Source organism: Cetorhinus maximus, chromosome 5 (assembly GCF_964194155.1).
Source record: "Cetorhinus maximus chromosome 5, sCetMax3.hap1.1, whole genome shotgun sequence".
NCBI classification, from domain to species: Eukaryota; Metazoa; Chordata; class Chondrichthyes; order Lamniformes; family Cetorhinidae; genus Cetorhinus; species Cetorhinus maximus.
In genome coordinates, this window is record NC_135883.1 from 14,709,695 (window position 1) to 14,723,537 (window position 13,843).

Sequence of the window (13,843 nt, forward strand, 5' to 3'; positions counted from 1 at the left end):
AATGATGTATCTTATCTCTGTCAAGAAATGGACAGAAGCATTTAGGCAATAAAGAAACAAAGGATGTGTAAATACTTGAATAAGTGAGAGACCTGAGAAATGAGAGAAGATGGGAGAAATGCAAAACATAGAAAAACTGGCATCAGATATGAAATTAACACAGTTTTGAAAGTGAGGATATAATTAAGATTATATAATTAAGATAATAATTAATAAAGTTATTCAAGTTAAGGACAGGTGTTTGCCGAGTGTGTAGGCCAAAGAAGAGGCACCATTCTTGAAGCGCTTGCGTTCAGTTTCATTAAAAGTGTACAAGACCAATCAGAGAGAGATCAGTGTGGAAACAGGAGAGGGCATTAAAACAGGCAGGCCACAAGTACCTTGGGATCACACTTGAAGACAGAATGGAAATGCTCAGCAAAGAGATCATCTCACTGGTGCTTAAAATCCCCCATCTGCAGGAGATCATGCAACAAGAATCAAATAGTAAATTAGAATAAGCATACGTAAATTACTGTCTCACAAAGAAGGACTGTTTGAGTCACTGGATAGTGGTACTGGAGAAAGTGAATAGGCATGTATTACATCCCCTACATTTGCACAGGAAGATACTGGGATGGGCAACTATAAGCGTTGGAAGAATGAACCAGAGCCACAGAGGAACAATAGCTCAAGAAAGTGAAGAGGGAATGGATGGGAAGGTTTACTTGATGATGAAATTACATTATATATAAATGCACATTATAAATGGTGGAAATGTTAGATGATAATCTGATGAATCTATGGGTCGGGGAGAAAGTGAAAATCAAGAGGAACTCTCTCGTAGTTGAAAGACTTCCGGGGAATAGGACAAAGCTGCTCAACTGCTCTGCTGACCACAGCAGAGGGGAATCCTTGAGTGAGTGATAAAAGGACATTCCAGAGCTCTGGTGTGGAAGCTAGCAGATTTGACAAAGGCAGAGAAATTGGGAGAATGAGATAAGAAGAAACAAAGTCCAAGTAGGTGTAGAAGTCAGCAGGATGCTATTTAAGGGAGAGAAAGGAAAATGAGAAGTCTGGATAGGGAAAGGAGGAGTCAGACATGGATTACCTAAAGGCAAGGAATGGATACAAACTAGAAGCATAGTGAATAGAATTTACAACGTCAGAGCAACAGCGAGGGGCAGCACCTACACAGTGGTCAATATACCAAAGAAGGGGGCCATCTGTATGCCTGGATAGGCCTAGAACAAGGAGTACAAAAACAGAATTACCTGGAAAAACTCAGCAGGTCTGGCAGCATCGGTGGAGAAGAAAAGAGTTGATGTTTCGAGTCCACATGACCCTTCAACAGAGTTCTGTTGAAGGGTCATGTGGACTTGAAACGTCAACTCTTTTCTTCTCCACCGATGCTGCCAGACCTGCTGAGTTTTTCCAGGTAATTCTGTTTTTGTTTTGGATTTCCAGCATCCGCAGTAGCTTTTTGTTTTTATCTAGAACAAGGAGTGTTCAACATACTCTGCAACAAAAAAAAACCAACTAATAGCTGGGGTACATGGGGGTTCTCATAGCCACGCTTTTTATCTGGAGCAAGTGAATGGAGTCATCCAAGATGAGATCAAGTTTAGATAGCCAAAGGAGGGAAGCGGTGTATAGGAACTGGTTGGATCATTATAAAGGAAGAAATAAAGTGCCTGGTGAGAGGTGAGTATATAGGGGGTTTTATGTCCTAGGTGAAAGGAAGAGAATTGGGGCTACAGAATCTACAATTCTTAAAGTGGTACAGAGCATCAGGGAGTCACAGACGCCAGGTGAGTACAGAATGGATGAGAGGAAAAGCTTAAAGGCAAGAGGGAATTAGTTCAGTGGGATAGGAACAAATTAAAAGAATTGGTCTACAGTACAGTCCTGCTTGCGTGCCCTTGGAGGAGGTAGAAACTGGCCCTATGGGACTGGGGAACAATGAGGTTGGAGGCAGTGGATGCACTGGAAGAGTGTAGAATCACTTACACTGGAATTCTGTATTATTCTGGGCATGTGCAGATTCCTGAAGTCGTGGTCAGTTTCAGAGGAGTAAAGAATGACAGCAAACACCGACAGTTTCATCATCACAGCAAAATTCAGGCAGTTATTTCTGATCATAAATTAAATTTTCCTGATGTAGATGAGAGATTTTTTCCTAATAATCTATTTTAAACTTACTTTTCACCAATTTAAATTTACAGCATCTTGCTCTACTGTCCAGACTGAGAAAATATTCTTTTTTCACCTTATCTGTACAGCTAATACTTTGCATACATCAATATGACGACCCTTTTAGCTGCACACAGTACTCAAAGTCAGGTCTGACTAGTGTGTCGTGATGTCACAGCATAACCTTATTTACCTACAAATTACAGTTGGTGATATTAGCGAACAAACTTTTAATGCATTCATAGAACATTTCTCTGCCTACTAGGTTAGCAGGAACATTAACCCACTTAAAAATAAACAGGTCAACATCTGTGTTAACGTAATCACTGCAGGAATGTTGAAAAACATGTTCGTTATTGGTCTGATAATATTAGCAACAGTAATTTCTAGGCTATTCTTCACTACTCTGGCTATGTATTCTAAGCATTCTGTTTGCTTTTAAATTGTTTTCCCTACATAGTCTTGACACTGAAGATATCAAATGCAAATAGTATGAGACACCAAAGGTTCTCACATCTCTACTCCTTTATGCCTTCTCTCCCTTTCTCTTACAACTGCAAAAATTAAACAGGAGAACTATTAACTTACACTTAGCTGAAAATAGAATATCACAAAAAAAATTTGCATTTTTAGTCAGAATGTCTAGTCCAACACCGGACAGTAGCTTTATGAAGATGACAAAGAAATTACACACAATCATTAAATAGTTTTATTGGTGTACGGTGGTCAGTTTCTAATATTAAATAATAAAAAGCTTTTAAAAAGGTGCCTATTTGTGCCTTAAAAATAAGCATAATTTTAAGAGCCTCCTGCAAGTCCCGCAAATGGGCACAATTAGCAGAAACTTGCCGCAGTGAGTCATGTGATCTGGAAGCACGGCCAGTTTGGTGAGCAAGGCCGGCCACTGGTGTAATGTTTTTAAACCACCGCAAAAGATCACAGAAACTTGATTTGCACTGGACGTAACTTAAGCTTGAAATTCCTCATTCTTTTGCACTAGCTTGGTCAATCTCAGGCAAATTGCACTGGAAAGATAGGTATATATTAATGAGATTGGCAGGGAACTTGGATGCAAATAAACATTGGCAAAAATGGGTGGACAAATTAGCATAATTGTGGGTGCAAGCTCCTGAAAACGCACCAACAGGAAATTCCACCCACAATCTAAATTTGAGGTAAAGTCTAAAAAGTTGAAGGAAACTGGGTTGACACCCTTGGTGGGGGAAAATATGATTATGGTTAGCATTACTGGCGGGAAATGGGTTTAAGGAATTATTCAGCCTCAGAATCACAGAATTTTAACAGCAGAGAAGGAGGCCATTCGGCCCATTGTGTCTGCACCCGGCTCTCCAAATGAGCATTATGACCTAGTGCCATTGCCCTGCCTTTTCCCTGTACCCTTGCACATTGTTTCTATTCAAATAATCATTTAATGCCCTCTTGAATGCCTCTATTGAACCTGCCTCCATCACACTTCCAGGCAGTGCATTCCAGACTCGAACCACTCATGGTGTGAAAAAGTTTTTTCTCACGTCACATTTGCTTCTTTGGCAAATCACTTTAAATCTGTGCCCTCTTGTTCTTGATCCTTTTCCGAGTGGGAACAGCTTCTCCCTATCTACACTGTCCAGCCCCCTCATGATTTTGAACATCTCTATCAAATTTCCTCTTAGCCTCTTTGCCCAAGGAGAACAGTCCCAAACTCTCCAAGCTATCCTCATAACTGAAGTTTCTGATCCCTGGAACCATTTTTGTAAACCCCTTCTGCACTCTCTCCAATGTGTTCACATCCTTCCCACAACGTGGCGCTCAGAACTGTACATGTTCTTCCTACCAAAATGCATCACCTCACACTTCTCCACACTGAGCTTCATCTGATACCTATATGCCGACTCCACCAACTTGTCTATGTCCTCTTGAAATTCTACACTGTCCTCCTCGCAATTTACAATACTCCTAAGCTTCATATCATCTGCAGCTGCATGAGACAGCTAAACGAACAACTAGAAACAGTTAAAATACTGCAGATGCTGGAAATCTGAAACAAAAACAAAAATTGCTGGAAAAACTCAGCAGGTCTGACAGCATCTGTGGAGAGAAAGAGTTCGCTTTGTTGTTGTTGGCCCAAAATGATTCAGTAATCTGGTCATTTCAACCACAAATCTATTCAATTCCCCTGTACTTGGGTTTAGTAATGCCTCCCTGAAAATTTCAGCAGTAATATTAGCACACACAGATTGAACAATTATCAGAGAAAACCCAAAGAATAAAATATTGATTAATCTAAACTCTTTATATCCACTTTTTAAAAGGAATTACAATGGTGAAAGTCACGCTTCAGAGTAAAAATTCCAACCCAATTAATTTTTTATAAATTGTGTTCTTCTAATTCCTTATGATAATTGAACAAATTTAACCTCAGCTCTACACCTTTGGATGCAACATTTCTCTGTTGAAAGGAAATGGGAGCCAGCGGCACAAACAGCTCCCTTAAATGCTTAACTAGGAGGGTGTGCAATTTTTTTAAAATATATTTAAGAAAATAATTAAGGGTGCCATAATTTTGTATAGATAGGCATGTCACTCAGTAACACATAAATGCTGCTTTAAATTGAAAACTATTTTAAACTATTAAAATGCAGTCAATGCTTAATTTAAAAATTCATTTAAAAACAAATGATGCAAACACGTTTGGCCAGTAGCAATGGCAAGTTTTATTTCTCTTAACAGAAAAACTTAGCACTTTTGAATAAACTGCAGCCTTCTTTGCTCATGACGTTGAAATGTTTTTTTTTGTTTGACTGTAAGATAGAAACGACCGCGCTAGCCTGAGCTACGGGTCAAAGGTTTGGGTTGGCTTAGACTGCCCTTCTTCATTCAGTGAAACTCAAACTGAGACAACCATTTCCTGTGCTGCATACGATACCGTGACAACTATTGGAGAAATGTTAACACTATAATTTGCTGCAGCATGAATTTTCGGGAAGCAGTTTCACACTGATTTCTTTATCTTTAAGAAATCAGCATTCTAGACCACCCAAAACACCATGGCCTGAATTTTTCAGTCAGCGTGCGGGGGCGAGTAAAATGACGTGCAATGATGGTCGTTCGTCCTGACATCGTCGCGCTGTCTCGCGATGTTTTGTTCGGTGGACGTGCGCCGGAGTCGGCTGTGCGCACGCCGATAACTGATAGGCCTATTAAGGCCATTAACGAATTAGTTAATGTAATTTTTTTTACACTGCCCATCCAACCTTAAGGTTGGCGGGCAGGCAAAAAGGCCAAGCGGCCTTCACGGTTTTTTAGGAAACCTCATCCACGAGCGGGATGAGGTTTCCTAAAACTTTTATTAATTAAATAAAACATTTCTCTGGAATATAAAAACATGTCCCGTCACATGAGGGAATATGTTTAATTAAATTTTTAAACCATTTATTTATTTTTTTAGCAATCGCTTCAATCTCCCCGAGGCAGCTCCATGCCCCAGGGAGATTGAAGCGCTCTTTCGCGCGCATGTGTGAAAGAGCGTTGGCCCCGACTCTCTCTCCTCCCCCCAACCCGCACAGGTGGCACTGAGCGCTATGTCTCGCATCTTACGCTGGGCGGGCCTTAATTGGCCAGTCCGCGTAAAATGGCGGCGCGGAGCCGATCACATGCGGCGGTCAGCTCCGTGACCACCCCTGCCAAGCCTGCCCGCCGACTGGAAAATTCAGGCCCATGACACCCTCATCATACTTATAATGGGGATAAACAGTTCAAGGTTTTCTTTTAATTCATGCTCGGCTAAAATTTATCCATCTGAATCTGGTACACAGCACTTCCTTTCTTGACTGTTACCGTATATTACACACCTTACCTACCAATGGCTGGTTGTCATACAACTCGGAATCTATTATAAATTAAAAACAATGAGTGGTCTCAGCATTCCCAAGGTGCTGCAATAGTAGGTGGCACTGTCAACGTAACAGATTGAAAACAATAAGGCCCAACCTAACATTTAGCAAAAGCTCGAACAGCATCCTGATTCAATCCCACACACTTTAGGCACAGCATCAACTATGGCATTACAGGAACGACCTAGTCAGCAGCTCCACCCATTAGCACCAAGCCACACCACTCCCACTCCACAGCACCCCCCGTTACCCATTCAAGTGAGATTTTAGCCTTCCACGGCTGTGCAAGTTTTTAAGCCCTTTCCCAGCCCGACTCTTTACCCAGCTGCACATAGCAACAAGCAGCAGAAACACGGCACAGTCAGAAATCGGTGGTGAAGTAAACTGGGAAATGAAACCTAAAGCTATGGATGACCAGCTATCCCCAAATACCCTTCAACAACTACTTGCATTTAAACAGCACCCTTACCATAGTAAAACATCCCAAGGCACTTCATAGCTGCATGATCAAACAAAAGTTGACCTGGAACATTCAACTCAGCAATAATCATCAACAAATGTTCTCTCATTTTACTCAGATGCCATTATGTTCCTTGCTTACTTTTTCAATCCTGTACAGAAAGCTGTTTCAACATATAGCTGTTCAACATATGCTAGAATACTAGCCAATACTTACTGAAGAAAGCTTTGGATGAAGACTGCTCAGATGGTGACAAATTAGATGCAGTTGTTCAACTGGAAAGAGTCCTGTTCCCTCCTAAGAAACTTCTAACAGCAAATCTACAGCATATTATACACACTCTGAATTCTGATAAACTCAGCAAGCTAGCAATTGCCTTGAGTTTTACTGGAGAGTGGAAATCGCATTACCAAGATCCGATTAAATGTAACCTGTGAGCCCTTCAAGAAAAGCTTCAGTGCAAAAATTTGCTGGTGGAAATCAAGTTAATTCTTCCAGTTCTATTAATTATTTGCAAACTTATCAAACAATCAGGTCTGGAATCTCCATACACCGTCATAAAAATCCATGATCTTTGAAACTTTGACTTTCAAATGTCAAGTAAAGGCAACATGTTTTTGAGATACAAATGCTGTACCAGGGAAGTTATAGATTAAGAAAGTAGGTCAGAGCTTAAGGATCCGTGGGGTGGGAAGGGGGTAGGGGAATATTACCCTCTCCCTACGCCTCCAGCTCTACTCCCCCAACACCTCCACTGCCTCTGTAGTCTCAGGTTTCTAGTCTAATAATTCAGTCATGGGTGAGCCACAGTTTCCTCCGTCAAACACAGGGCAGACATATGCCATCATCTTCATACCTTCCTACAAAACTACCTATCTGCACCAGTGATTCAATTTCCCTCCCCAGTCATTGCCCCAAGCCAAACAATACAGTTTGCAATTTTGGAAGACAACTCCTGTATTCAAGCCCAAGTTTAGCATTCAGCCCCGTACTTTCCATCACAAAGGCCACTCATCTCAAACCCTGCCTCAGATCATCTGCCACTGAAACCCCCATCCATGCCATAATCACCACTAGACACAACTATTGCAATGCTTTCATGGCTGACCTCCCATCCTCCACAAACTTAAACTCATGAAAAACACTGATTCATGAATTCAATCTCACAGCAGATCCCATTCACCAAACATTCCCATCCTTGCTGACCAAATTGGTTCCCGGTCCTTCAACTCAAAAATTTCAGCCTACCATTTAAACCTGTTCGTGGCCTCACACTTCCATCGTTGTAACCTCATCCAAACCTGCAACTTCCCCATGAGCTCTCCATTCCACAGGCAGTGAGTAGCTCGGCTTCAGGGCTCGTCTGTGCAGAGGACTGTCTCCGAGGAACGTGGGTCAATTTTAGGCTTCACTTGTCTTCAAACTTCCGTTTCATTATTATTTTTTGCTATTATATTTTTGCTGGCTCTTTCTTTCCGTACATCACTGAATGCTGCAGTGTGTGGTTTTTGGTACACTGTCAATTGTTCTCCAAAGTATACAAAGTTTCAGCTCAGTGAACGCGGATATTGCCATTTTAATTTTTACCAATTACGGTTGGTCAAACTGGCATGCCTTGTCTGTGCTGTGCTGGTTCCTCAGACCCTAAAAAGGAATTTTAGTGAACTGCATATCCGGGCACTGTGGAAGCATTTTTTTTGAAGGTGTCATACAATGTTGGTCCTACCCATTGTAACCAATTATTCTGGTACCATTATGAAAAGAACTCTGCCGATCAGCACAGTGCTTTTGGAATCCTGAGACCACTCACTGTTTTTAATATCTAATTAGGTAATATCCCAACATTTTGTATATAATCACTAGTTTGTTTTTATATTTATGCATGAAAATTATGCTGATGGTGGGCATGATGGTATCTATACTTGCAGTGGTTGTTTATAAGAAGCTGACAATGCTGTTAATATTGCAGAATTGAACTGCTTTTACATTTTTATAAGATGTTTATATGGAGATCAAAGTAAGATTAATTACACCAACAAAGTAAAATGTAATGCATTTTATAATAATGCATCATGTATCAGATAACATTACATAATTACAATGATACAATGGTGCATAACTTCATATAAATTGCTCTAAATATGATACAATGGACATTAACACTAAAACCAGAAATATGATTATATGTGACCCTACAATTGAGAGTTTATAAGTCAGTGACATAATAAATTTAATGTTATACTATAGTAATTAATAGTTCAGATACACTTCCATTAACTACACTGCTGTTTATTTATGCATTCATGTGATTTCTTCACCAATTTCACACAATAACTGCACCAAATACCCAGCAGCATTACTGAAATACAAGCAATGTAAACACAGATCATGGCCAAGGACAGCTCAGAATGACTGGTGTCAGTCATTCTGTGAGTGTGATAGCCATTCAAACCATTGTGTTTCCTCTACTGTGATTTTCTGTTCCCGAAGTATGACTCTGCCAAAGGCCCAACCCCCTCTTCACCCCTCCATTCACCCCTCTCTCCCCACACAACCCCCATCTGCCCCATCTCTCTCACCCATCGGGCCCTCTCACTCCCCATCTGCCCCATCCATCACCTTCTCTCCCCCAAATCCCCCCACCCCATTTCACCTTCTCTCTCCCCTCACTCCCATATCACCTTCTCTCTCCCCTCACACCCATATCACCTTCTCTCTCCCCTCACCCCTATATCACCTTCTCTCTCCCCCCTCACCCTCCTGATCCCCACCCCCCTGACTCCCTCCCCCCCTCCTGACCCCCACCCCCCTGACTCCCTACCCCCCTCCTGACCCCCACCCCCCTGACTCCCTCCCCCCCTCCTGACCCCCACCCCCCTGACTCCCTACCCCCCTCCTGACCCCCACCCCCCTGACTCCCTCCCCTCCTCCTGACCCCCGCCCCCTGACTCCCTCCCCCCTCCTGACCCCCACCACCTGATTCCCTCCCCCCCTCTTGACTCCCTCCCCCCCTCCTGACACCCACCCCCTAACTCCCTCCCCCCCTCCTGACCCCCACCCCCTAACTCCCTCCCCCCCTCCCCTAACTCCCTCCCCCCTCCCCTAACTCCCTCCCCCCCTCCCCTAACTCCCTCCCCCCTCCTGACCCCCGCCCCCTGACTCCCTCCCCCCTCCTGACCCCCACCACCTGATTCCCTCCCCCCCTCTTGACTCCCTCCCCCCCTCCTGACACCCACCCCCTAACTCCCTCCCCCCCTCCTGACCCCCACCCCCTAACTCCCTCCCCCCCTCCCCTAACTCCCTCCCCCCCTCCCCTAACTCCCTCCCCCCCTCCCCTAACTCCCTCCCCCCCTCCCCTAACTCCCTCCCCCCCTCCTGACCCCCACCCCCTGACTCCCTCCCCCCTCCTGACCCCCACCCCCTGACTTCCTCCCCCCCTCCTGACCCCCACCCCCCTTTCCTCCCCCCCTCCCTCCCCCCACCCCCCTGACTTCCTCCCCCCCTCCCTCCCCCCACCCCCCTGACTCCCCCCTCCCTCCCCCCACCCCCCTGACTCCCTCCCTCCCTCCCCCCTGACTCCCTCCCTCCCTCCCCCCACCCCCCTGACTCCCTCCCCCCACCCCCCTGACTCCCTCCCCCCACCCCCCTGACTCCCTCCCCCCACCCCCCTGACTCCCTCCCCCCCCACCCTCCACCCCACCCCCCTGACTCCCTCCCCCCCCCACCCTCCCCCCCACCCCCCTGACTCCCTCCCCCCCCCACCCTCCCCCCCACCCCCCTGACTCCCTCCCCCCCCCACCCTCCCCCCCACCCCCCTGACTCCCTCCCCCCCACCCCCCTGACTCCCTCCCCCCCCCACCCTCCCCCCCACCCCCTGACTCCCTCCCCCCCCCACCCTGACTCCCTCCCCCCCCCACCCTCCCCCCCCACCCCCTGACTCCCTCCCCCCCACCCCCTGACTCCCTCCCCCCCACCCCCTGACTCCCTCCCCCCCACCCCCCTCCTGACCCCCTCCCCCCCACCCCCCTCCTGACTCCCTCCCCCCCCACCCCCCTCCTGACCCCCACCCCCCTCCTGACCCCCACCCCCCTCCTGACCCCCACCCCCCTCCTGACCCCCACCCCCCTCCTGACCCCCACTCTCTCCCCCACCCCCACTCTCTCCCCCACCCCCATCTCACCTCCTCTCCCCCATCACCCTCCCCCTCTCTCTGTCCCATTTCCTACCTGTCCCACTTCTCTCCAGTGGCTGCGGTCCGTCCTCTATCTCCCTCCCGCTCGCCTCCTGCTCCCGGCGCTAAGTTCCCCCTTCGCCGCCTCCGCGATCAATGGGCTCTGGCGCTTTTTAAATAAATATAAATATATAAAAAATGTTCCTTTTTGTTTCGTTTTGCTCGAAACGCAATAACTGGGACTGAAACTAAAGGAGTGTCTGTTACCCTGTGTATTCAGGGGGGGGAAGTGACTATTGACCCGCGCTCAGCAACTTCACATAAAGCGAACCCTTCACTACAACCGGAGCTGCCGCTTCTTTAAATGTCATTTAAATCGTCTTAAAAATCAAATGAGGGTGACTTCCAATTATCACAGCTCTACCCGGTGGCGAGATGAATCAGGGGTGAATAAAGATTGAATTGGGTGAATAAAGATTAATTCAGACAACTTTCTAACATGTTTGGAAATCTGATAGATGGTCCAAGGGTCACATTGCTTATCTGCAGCATGTGTTCTGAGCACTGAACATCCAAACACTCCTCAATCAATAAGTAATTCATACTCATTTTGACAATTTCACAAGATCAATAAATCTGCGTCCCCCTGGCCGGGAATCAAACTCAGGCCACGGCGGTGAAAGCGCCGAATCCTGACCACTAGACCACCAGGGAAACTCCAAACACTCTTCACCTGGACTCTCCTGAGCTCACTCATTATGAGGTTCATCATGAACCCCTTGACCTGTTCCCCTTCCCCACAAATGCCGCCCCCACATTTTGGCTCCCGGGTCGCGTGCACGGAGACGGGAGAATTCCCGGCTCCGGCAAAACGCCCGCCCGGCCATCGGGTTAGGACGGGAGCCGGGCTGGGCCGCCCGGGAGCTGGTGAGGAGGCTGCCAGCTGCCGGGGGTGGGGTGGGGAAGGGCGGAATGCCCGCCTTCGGGGCTCCGGCACTGTGTCCAAAAATAAAGATTAAAATGTGAAACATCTGTCTAGCTCTCATCCCTCGCAGTCCCTTACCCCCGCATCCACTCCTAAAGCCCCCATCCATGCTAACTCATGCCCTATACTCACCCCCATGGCCCTTTGTAGCCCGTATACCAACCTATGCCCCTCCACCCAACCCCGTGGCCCTTTACAGCCTCTATTCCAACTTAGTGCCAACCCATTCTCCCCCAACTCATCACCCTTTTCCCTTATACCTACCATGCCAACTCACCTGTTGTGTACCTGATCTATGTTGATTGTGGCTGGCTAAGGAACGATTGCTGAGACATAGGTATATCTGAACTAGAACTGGTTTATTGGTTAAACATAACTATATACAGATATACAAGACTAGGTGTTACTTAGTCTAAGCCATGAGAATGTGTAGCCACTTGTAGTTGTCAATCAAACTGAAATGGCAAGCGCCTTACTGTAAGAATGGATGGTTGTGAAATCAGTCATGCAGCATCACGCTAGTAATGGAAACAGTAAGGCTTGTGTCAACAGACAGAGGGAAATAGCAAGCAATCTCTTTTCTAAAACTCCGGACATATTTTTCAAAGATTTAAAAGGCTGGACTTTTAAATGCCTCGACAGCTTGATAGCTACCTTTGACAGGTGCTTCTGACAGTTTTGACTGGTCCATTTGACAGGTCTGTTGACAGTTCCAATGAGTTGATAGTAATGAGTTTGTGCACTTTTCATGCACATTTTAATAATTATACAGGGCAACTAACCTCCACCAAAGGGCACCTTACCTCCTCCATGATGTCCCGGGACAATATCCATCTCCAAAAGAGTACCCTGGCTATACAAATGAATCTACCAAGTTCAGTCCTGCTCTTACCTGGTCTAACCTACACCAGTTAGGTTTCCTACACCTGGCCTACCAAAATCCTACTTCAGTGGACGCAGTTGGTGAGGTAAATGGCCAGCTGCCTCCGTAAACCATGCATGAGAGAAACGCACCCCTCCCCCACAAAAATGGGAAGAGCAAGGTCTGAGGGTGGGACATCTGATTTTCAGGCATTCCCAATATATCTGCCACAACAGAGAGCCTTCTCTGTCATGGAGAAAGTCTGGGCCCTGGTTTCCCTCTAATTCAGCATTAATTTTAACACTGATATGAGCCCTTTATCCTATTTATTTAAAACAGATGAATGATTACATTAAAAATAGCACTGATTAGAAAATCAGTATTGTCCCCCAGAGTCTCATGACTGACTCAAAAAAGTCAGTACGTGGAATATCTCATGAAGGCACAAAGCCACCAACTACTAATCTGATGCAGAACACAAGAATTCCAATATCCTGCATCACATCACCATCCATTGTGTTTTCTGTCAGAATAAATATAAAACCAATGCTCGAAGGTAACATTAAAAAATAAACATCCATCTCAAAGTTATCACACTTTTTGACAGGCTCATTTGCTATTGTCAGGAAGAATAATGGTACAGGCAGCACTCCTGCATCCCAGACCTGAGAATAGGCTGGTTTCCAAAGCCCTGCCTGTTGCAGTATTTACCCTATTCCACTGTGGGATAGAAATTTCCCTTTATCCTAATTGGTTTCATCCCTCTCACAATTTAAGCTTTGAAGCACCACTGAAAGCAACTATATCAAAATGCACTAAATGATTACTTAGAATTTTTTGGCCTATACACTCTCCCTTTGCCTTTCTTTTGTGACATGATTATTTGTTCTGCCATAAGGATGCTTGAGGTCTTTATAATAACTACCAGACAATGAAGGAATACCTACTGGAATACAGTCAGCAAGATTCAGATACTGTTGAGGCAAGGTTTCCTTAGAGATAATCAGTTATAATGCTTTTTCAGTAGAGTAACCTGGCAACCTGACTTTTCTTAATGGGGATTCAGCCCCTCTAGGAAATCTCATTCAGTCCATGGAGGGAACAGGCTGTCTCACAATTAAGTTACTTAATCTTGGAGAAGGCAGAACAGATCACGATGGAATTGGCCTATATGGTCGAAGAGACTAGGGAATGGAGTGAAAAGCAGGAATTCTGGCATAAAATTTAGGAAAAAAATCAAAATGTAATATAGATAGAAGAAGAATCCACAGCATGAGGAATTTAGGGTGTTACAGATCTG

At 45.5% G+C, this 13,843-nt stretch overlaps 1 protein-coding gene across 1 annotated transcript in view; it reads right to left on the reverse strand.

Moving 5' to 3' along the window:
* The window catches only part of ldah (lipid droplet associated hydrolase), a 344,701-nt gene extending 333,890 nt beyond the window's left edge, over window positions 1–10,811 (reverse strand). Inside the window, exon 1 of the mRNA XM_078541547.1 lies at window positions 10,752–10,811. The gene's annotated coding sequence lies outside the window, so the exon portion shown is untranslated. The remainder of the gene's footprint in view (window positions 1–10,751) is intronic.
* Window positions 10,812–13,843: the final 3,032 nt, after the last annotated feature.